Here is an 8,129-nt window from a genome sequence, read left to right on the forward strand (position 1 = left end):
ATGAATCAAGGAGAAAAATACGGATCTAAAAAAATTAAAAGGATAAAAAGAAAAAGATATGGTAACTGAATGGTCAGTGTCTTTTCCTATTAATTTTTAAAATAACAAGCTAACAAAGGTAACAATGTGATGCGATCTTATAAGACATGTAAGTAAAATGTACAACAATTACATAAAGTTTGAGAAAAGAGAATTTGATATGTATTACTATAACATTCTTATGTGTAAGGATTGTAGTACCACTTTAAGGTAGACAATAATAAGTAAAAAAACCAAACAACAACAACAACAACAAAAAACTGGGAACTCCAGAGAAACTACTAAAATAAGAAAATTTAAAGGTATGTGTAACAAGTCAACAAAGGAGTAAAAACTGAATTATTAAAACAATTATTTAATCCTACATGCTGCCTAGAACAAAAACATATTACATATAAAGACAAAAAACAATTAAAGGTAAAATGATAGGAAAAGAAATACCATGCTAACAATGATCTAAAGGAAGCTAGAATGGTTATATTAACATCAAAATGTATTTCAGATAAATAATATTTACAAGACAGAAAAAGTAACATTATGGATAAGAGTCAATTAATCCAAATGACATAATAATCATAAATGTTTATGTTGCGGCTTCTTTACTCCTGTAGTTTACAAGCAGAAGGGCTTGTTACAGCTCTTTGACTCCTGCAGTTTGGCGAGTTCTGAGTTCTTGTCTCACAACCTAGAGGAATGAGGTACATGGATACCAGATAGTAAGTAAAGCAGAGTAGAATTTTATTGAACAGAAAGCTCTTAGCTGTGAGAGGGGACCTGAAAGTGGGTTGCTGGGTGTGAGGCTGAGTCCAGGGTTTTATTGGCTTAGAAAGGGGAAATGTGTGCTGATTTCTTTATGGGTAGGCTTGGGGAAAGCACCATTCAGATAAAGGTACAATAGTGTAAAGAACTAATCAGGAGCTGAAGTGAAGGCTTGGCCTGGGACCAGTCAGGGGCTGAGCGTACCAAATGGGAATGGAAGTTCTCACTCCAGTCTGTGGACTCTATCCAGATCTTATAATTTGGTGTTCAGGCCTTAGACCATCCTTGGCATGAAAGTTGAGTTTCCCTGAGGACCTGTCCCTATCTGCCTAGGAGTTTGTCTACCTCCTGTTCCTATCATTTATACACCTAATATCAAAACAAAGTGCAAGTCTGGGCATGGTGGCTCACACCTATAATCCCAGCACTTTGGGTGGCTCAGGTGGGCAGATCACCTGAGGTCAGGACTTCGAGACCAGCCTGGCTAATGTGGTGAAACCCTGTCTCTACTAAAAATACAAAAATTATCCAGGCATGGTGGTAGGCACCTGTAATCCCAGCTACTGGGGAGGCTGGGCCAGGAGAATCACTTGGAGGTAGAGGTTGCTGTGAGTCCAGATTGTGCTGAGGCCCTCCAGCCTGAACAACAGAGCAAGACTCCATCTCAAAAACAAAATAAAGCAAGCAAAGTGCAAAATAGGTCCACACATCAGTGAACAACTATTTTCAGAAAGTTTTTAAGATAGTTTATTGGAAAAAGATTAGCCCTTTCAATGAATAATAATGGAATATAGCATATCAATATGTAAAGATGAACTTGGATCCATACCACAAAACTTAAACTAAAATTAATTCAATAAATTAATGAACAAATGTATTACCTGAAACCATAAAATCTCTATGAGAAAATAAAATAATACTTTAAAAACCTTGAGTTATATAAATAGTTCTTAAATGACACCAAAATTATAATCCATCAAAAAAATTAGACCTCATCAAAATTAAAATTATTTTTCTTTGAGAGAGTGTTAATATAATTAAAATATGAGCCACAAAATGGAGAACATATTTGCAAAATAAATATTGAATAAAGTACTTGTTTCTGAAATATATGTATTTTTTAAACTCTCAATTCAACAATAATAAAACAAAATGAGTTTTAAAAATATACCAAATATTTGAACAGATATTTACAAAAGAAAATGCATGGATAACAAATAAGAACATGACAAAATATTCAATATCATTAGTCATTATGAAAAGGCAAATTTCAACCATAATTAAACAATGCTACCCATACCAGAATGGATAAAATTAAACAGCCAGATTATACCAGATCTTGATGAGGATTTAGAGGACCAGGAATTCTCACACACTATTAGTGGACACAGAAACAGTGCAACCACTCTTGAAACAGTTTCATAGTCGTTAAAATTCATTCTACTTAGCATATGATCCAGCCACCATGAATCTATTCTAGATATTTGCTGAAGAGAAATAAAAGCATAAGACCACACAAAGACTCGTACATCAATAACTTATACCTAATGAACATGGCACCATTTTTTGTAATCATTCTAGACTAGAAACAAGCCAAATATCAATCAATTGCAGAATGAATAAATTATGGAGTATTCAGATAATTAAATATAACTCAATAAGAAAACAATAAACTATTGATACACCAAGCATCATAGATAAATCTCAAAATAATCATGGTAACAGAAGTGAAACATAAAAAATAATGCATACTATACTATTATATTTGTAGAAAACTCTTGGAAATACAAACTAATTTATAGTAACAATGTTAGCCTGAAGCAGGGGGCTGGGGAAAGTTGGGCAAGAGAAATTGTAAATGGACCAAAAAATACTTCTAGTGTGATAAATCACAATATTGATTGTGATTATGGTTTACTGCATATAAATGTAGGTCAACATTTATCAAATAGCACCTTTTAAATATGTGTGTGTAACTTAATATACACCATGTACTTCTTAAATCTGCTAAAAAGACAAAATAAATAGAAGAAAAAAGTTGTAGAGCAGAAATTACTCCTTAACTATTTAATTCAGTTCGATAATTGAGCAAACTGTTTGAGAACAAGTTAGACAGTTGCTAACAATTATGTTTAGAAAAATGCATGTGACTCAGTACACACCACATTAGAATAAGAGACCTGAAGGGCACCTTCATTTTACATGTAACAAATTGAGGCCAAAATAGTTTATCTCTTGTCACATCCATCCTTCCCTGCTGTGTTCCACTTATTAAACTATTGCATTTGACAAGGCTATTCAGCAGTTTATGTCAGAGAAGATACATGAACCTTTGTTTTAAAATATTCAGTGTGATTCTTTTCCATACGAGTTTTCTGAGTCAGCCACATTGTACCATTTATTGTGGCATCTTTAAAAATGTTTCAAGTTGTAACTAGAAATTCATATGCTTTTATTCTGTTTTTTTTTCTTTTCTTTTTCAAACGCATACCAGAACACACACTATATTATTCTATTTATAGAAAACTCTTGGAAATGAAAACTAATTTATAGTAACCATGTTTGCCTGAAGCAGGGGCTGGGAAAGTTAGGTAAGGGGAATTGCAAATGCTCCAAAAATTGCATTCAAAAATTGACTCAGATAACAGTCCTAGAAAGACTTTTGTGACCAATGCTGTAGTCTGTTTAACTGGACTTCCAGTTCTTTCTTTAGTACATATCCATGAAACAAATTCCTGTTGTGTGAAAAGAAAATTATACAATGCTTCCTAACTGAAAATAATGTTAAGGAATGTTTTGGACATTCTTCATGTCTGCAGTTAAACAATCCATGATAAATGTCTCCCTAATCCAATAATCAATATCAGTAATAAAATAACATTTGTTCTTTAACCAGAATTTATGTTTATAATCAATCTTATATCAATAAAATTATAAGGAAGATAAAATTTATCTTATAAATTAGTTTTCTGAAATACTCAAATTTAATTAATATTTGAATGTTTAAAATATATTATTTCTTATATAGCATCTTGTTATAGGTACATTCCTACTAAAAACCTTGCTAAACTTAAAGCGAGAAAAACACTTTGGCAACTTTAAAGTTATTAACATTAACATTCAAATGTTAATGTGAATAATAACAATAATCTAGCCTCAAGCCAAAAATTATTAACCAAGGACTTTTAGAATTAAAGCCTTTTAAATTTAATTTTAAATCTTGATGATTTATGCTGATTAAATCTTCAGTTCAAATACCCATACTACAAATTTACCTAATCTGATCTTTAAAATTTACATAGATAACAGTTGTACCAAGGGAATAGTTCTCAGTAAGATATGTCATATAATTGAGGAAGTTCTGAAATACTATCCCAGTAGATATTTACGTAAACTAAGCACTCTTATGTTGAGCCCAGAGTCAGCGACCATCATCTTTATTTACTGCCTTGAATTGCAGTGTCTTTGAGGAGGGAGGCTTTCACATATCCTACAATTATCTTCTACATTAGTTCTCTATACTCCCCTTTCTCCATCAGTTCAACCATTTTTAATGAGTGTTTTTCAGTAATCCTTCAAAATTTTTGGACTTTTACAATTTTTGCTGCAGCTGAAAATTTATTTCCACTAATATTTTTATGTATTTTAATAGGACGTTTGTAGAAAAAGAAAAATAGGTTAATATTTATATTTTAGTCATCTTGCGTGTTTGCACACATTTAATACTTACTTAGGGAATTTTTAATGGTTGCCTTACTATTTAAACATTTGAAGTAAATTTGGACTCTAAAGTATATAATTTGAAAACGAAGCATTCACTCATTTTTCCTTGGTGATCCAGGGGTACACATAAGAAGGACATTTTCTTTTGTGATAGGGATATTTTTTTCTCTGTAATTTCGCACTGTTAAATGTTTTCTTCCTGGAAAAATGCTGATGACATACTCCTAAAGAGATGAGGCAGTTATAGAGGACTGTGATGAACAGTCTGCTCACTTTTTGGTCATGCTTGTATAGACATATAAATGTACAATTCAGCTGTATCATCGTATTAGAAAATAGTTTTTCCTTTTAATCAATATATAGTGTTCTTTTTAAAAAATGTTCACACTAAGTGCTCTAGGAACCTGTGAGATCTGTTATATTAAGGCTATAATATGTCCATATATTCTATAGTAAATTATTCTATTACACACACAGATACACACATGCACAAGAATACACTCACATAACCAGACATCACATCAAAGTGACTTTGAGTCAAGTTGTATTGTCAATGCCAAAACTCCTGTAGGTACAGTCAAAAGATGATTCCAAATTTTTCTTTGATCAATCTATTGTTGTTGCTTGTATTGTGGTAGCAATATTTCCATATACTTACTTCATAACTTAAAAATAATCAGTTTGGAGTATTTTGTCTTTTTATTTTTCTATTCTCTTTTATGTGTCTCCACTGTGCTTTTTAAAACAAGTTTTTTCGTTAACAGTATTCTCTTTTTGTGGTGATTTATTTAGCAGTCTCATAAAATAAACTACAAAATAGGGTGATGCTTGTATATCAGTTTACAAGAAACAGTTTATATAAAATGTGGCACATCCTAGAGATGTAATTTGATAGCAAATCAATATGTGCCAACTATCAAAATATATCAATTTAATTTAGATGAAAAAGATTGAAAGCATAAGTTACAGAAACTTACTTTTTCCATAGAAAGCTGCCTGTCCTTACCAGAAATAATCATGGAGAATTTCAGTTAGGAAACATAAGAGGCTCTCTGCTTAAAGAGTTATAAAACAATTTGAATTTTGATTGTTCAGACAGAGTAGTGAGACTGATTAAAAGGGAGGTAGTAGAAACATATGGAAATACGTAAGGAAAGATGAAGCTGTATAAAGACACTAAAATCTGTGCAACCTGGAAACCAATGAGACTCTGGCATACTATGTTACAATGTGATTTTTTTTCACATATTGGAGGTTACTATAATACATTGCACAAAAGTTTTTCTTCTTTACCTTTCCCCTTAAGACCTAGAGCAAGATTGCAATGAACTAGCTGTTACATTGCAAAAGACAAATCTTTAGACTGAATTATAATTAATATGTCTTCATATATTATAATTAATATGCCTAACTCTAGATTTCCGCTATGAGGACTAGAGAACAATAATATCAGTTGGTTAAAAAGAAATAATTACTTTGATATCATAAGCAAATTTAAAGTTTAAATTGGCATATTTATTAATAGAAGACATTAAAAGAAGCACTAACTTGTAAATGATAAATTTATGTGACCTTGTTGTACACATAAGACTAAACCTGTTAAAATAATTCCCACTACAAGAAAATCCTTTGTTTTCTAGTCTACATACCATTATTGATTTGTGTAATTGGAATGCACTTTCACTTTTGAAATCACCATAAAAAAAGTGTATTGTTGAAGCTCTGAAGATCGTGTGTTTTTGCATCTTTAAACATTTTTGACTGGGTATTTATAACTAGATCTGTGGTAACTGCTACCTCAATGTTCACATCCACAGCATGATTTTATGTGTCAAATATAGAATTTCTCAAAATGCAATCTAGTTATTCATCTTCAAGAATGTCTGATTATTAGAATATGAACTTTTAAATTTAGGATGCAAAATCTGTTGTATATTCATATCTAGATTCCCCAGCATAGTGTAGGGGCCTAGTAAATGTCTTGTTTGGAAAGTTTACATTCCATTTTTTGGCAAGAACTTGGGCATATTTATATACTGAAAAATGTAATTCAGTGTAATCATGTTTTATATTGTTACTAAGTAAGTATATTATGAATTTCCTAGGTCTTTAGTTTGTCTTTGTTATGCTATCTATTCTGTATACATTTACTCAGTTCAACAATTTAACTTTCAGGATTGGAGACCATTAAAAAACACATTTTTTAAGAGCAAAAGAATCATAAATTATCAATAATGTGTAAATGATAGGCATTAATAGTCAAGAATAAAATACTGAATTTGAAAAAATTTATAAAAATAAAAGTGATAAATATGCTTTAGATAGCTTCTTTTCTGCTGAAATGACCTGTGTTACCTCTAGCTCAATGCCATGCCTTAGAGCCCCAGTAGATAGAGCAAGATCCTATTTTCAAGCACCAGCATGATTTTAAAATTTTCCTATATAGGCCCAGTCCATTCTGGGTAAAGTAAATCTATTCCACTTTTTCAGAGATAAAACCTACTGCCAGTTAAAATCAGCTTGATAATATGAATAACACTAAAAAGATCAATCAGAAAGAGGAATAGAAATGCTGATTTTTGAGAAATTTGAATTTGAAGAAATACTTTTGGATGACAAATATCTAAAAAGATATATCCAAAAGGAAATATCAGAGGTTTTAGTTCTAAAAATTCACATTGTTTGCATTTGTCAAGCATTATTAGTACTTTCTTATTTTTTCTCACCCATACTAGCTTGGGAAGCTGCTATGGGTTAAATTGTGTCACCACCGAAAAGAAATGTTGAAGTCTTCTAGAACCTCAGAATGTGACCTTATTTAGAATTAGAGGCAGTCAAGTTAAAATTTGGTTATTAGGGTGGACCTTAATCCAATATTGACTGGTGTTCTTATAAAAATGAGAAATTTGGGAACAGTCACAGACATACACAAAAGGAAGACTTACCTGGGAGGGGAGATACCATGATCACGAAGGTGATTTTCCCAGGGCGAGACTTATCCATTACACTCTCGGCATGCTGACCCCTGCGTTTTCCCCAAATGTGGGAAACTGGACTGCATAATTTGTGGTATTGGGGGACTGCGTTCACGCTTCCCCCTGACTTTTTGAAAAAAANAAAAAAAAAAAAAAAACAAAAAAACGAAAGGAAGACTATGTGAACACACATAAAGAAAAAGATGGCTACATAACTGGATTGATGCATTTATAAAAGAAGAAGTGCTAAGGATTACTGGAAGATACCAGAAATCAGAATTGGTGAGAAAGGATTCTCCCCTAGAGCTATTAGAGCATCACCCTAACAATATTTTGATTTCAGACTTCCATCCTCTAGAAATGTGAAGTGATAAATTTATGTTGATGTAAGTGGCCAAGTTGCTTGCAGCCCTAGGAAACAGAAATATAGCAGCTTATCTACTTTTTATTAAATATTAATAATTTAACAAAATATAGTACACTCAGCCCTCTGTATCCAGGAGTGCCACATTTGTTAACCAACGTTGGAATGAAAACAATAATAAATTAATTAAATAATAATACAACAAAATATACAATTAAGAAATACAGCATAAGAATAATTTACATGACATTTGCTTATGTTTGGTATTA

General features: G+C 31.7%; 1 non-coding gene across 1 annotated transcript; it reads left to right on the plus strand.

Annotated features, from left to right (window-relative positions):
• Window positions 1-7,458: 7,458 nt before the first annotated feature.
• LOC119472718 lies at window positions 7,459-7,622 on the plus strand. Its single transcript, XR_005201896.1, has one exon. It is a non-coding gene; the product is annotated as a U1 spliceosomal RNA (small nuclear RNA).
• The last annotated feature ends 507 nt before the right edge of the window (window positions 7,623-8,129 follow it).

The sequence above is a fragment of the Cebus imitator genome, unplaced genomic scaffold (assembly GCF_001604975.1).
Source record: "Cebus imitator isolate Cc_AM_T3 unplaced genomic scaffold, Cebus_imitator-1.0 Scaffold114, whole genome shotgun sequence".
Taxonomy (NCBI): Eukaryota; Metazoa; Chordata; class Mammalia; order Primates; family Cebidae; genus Cebus; species Cebus imitator.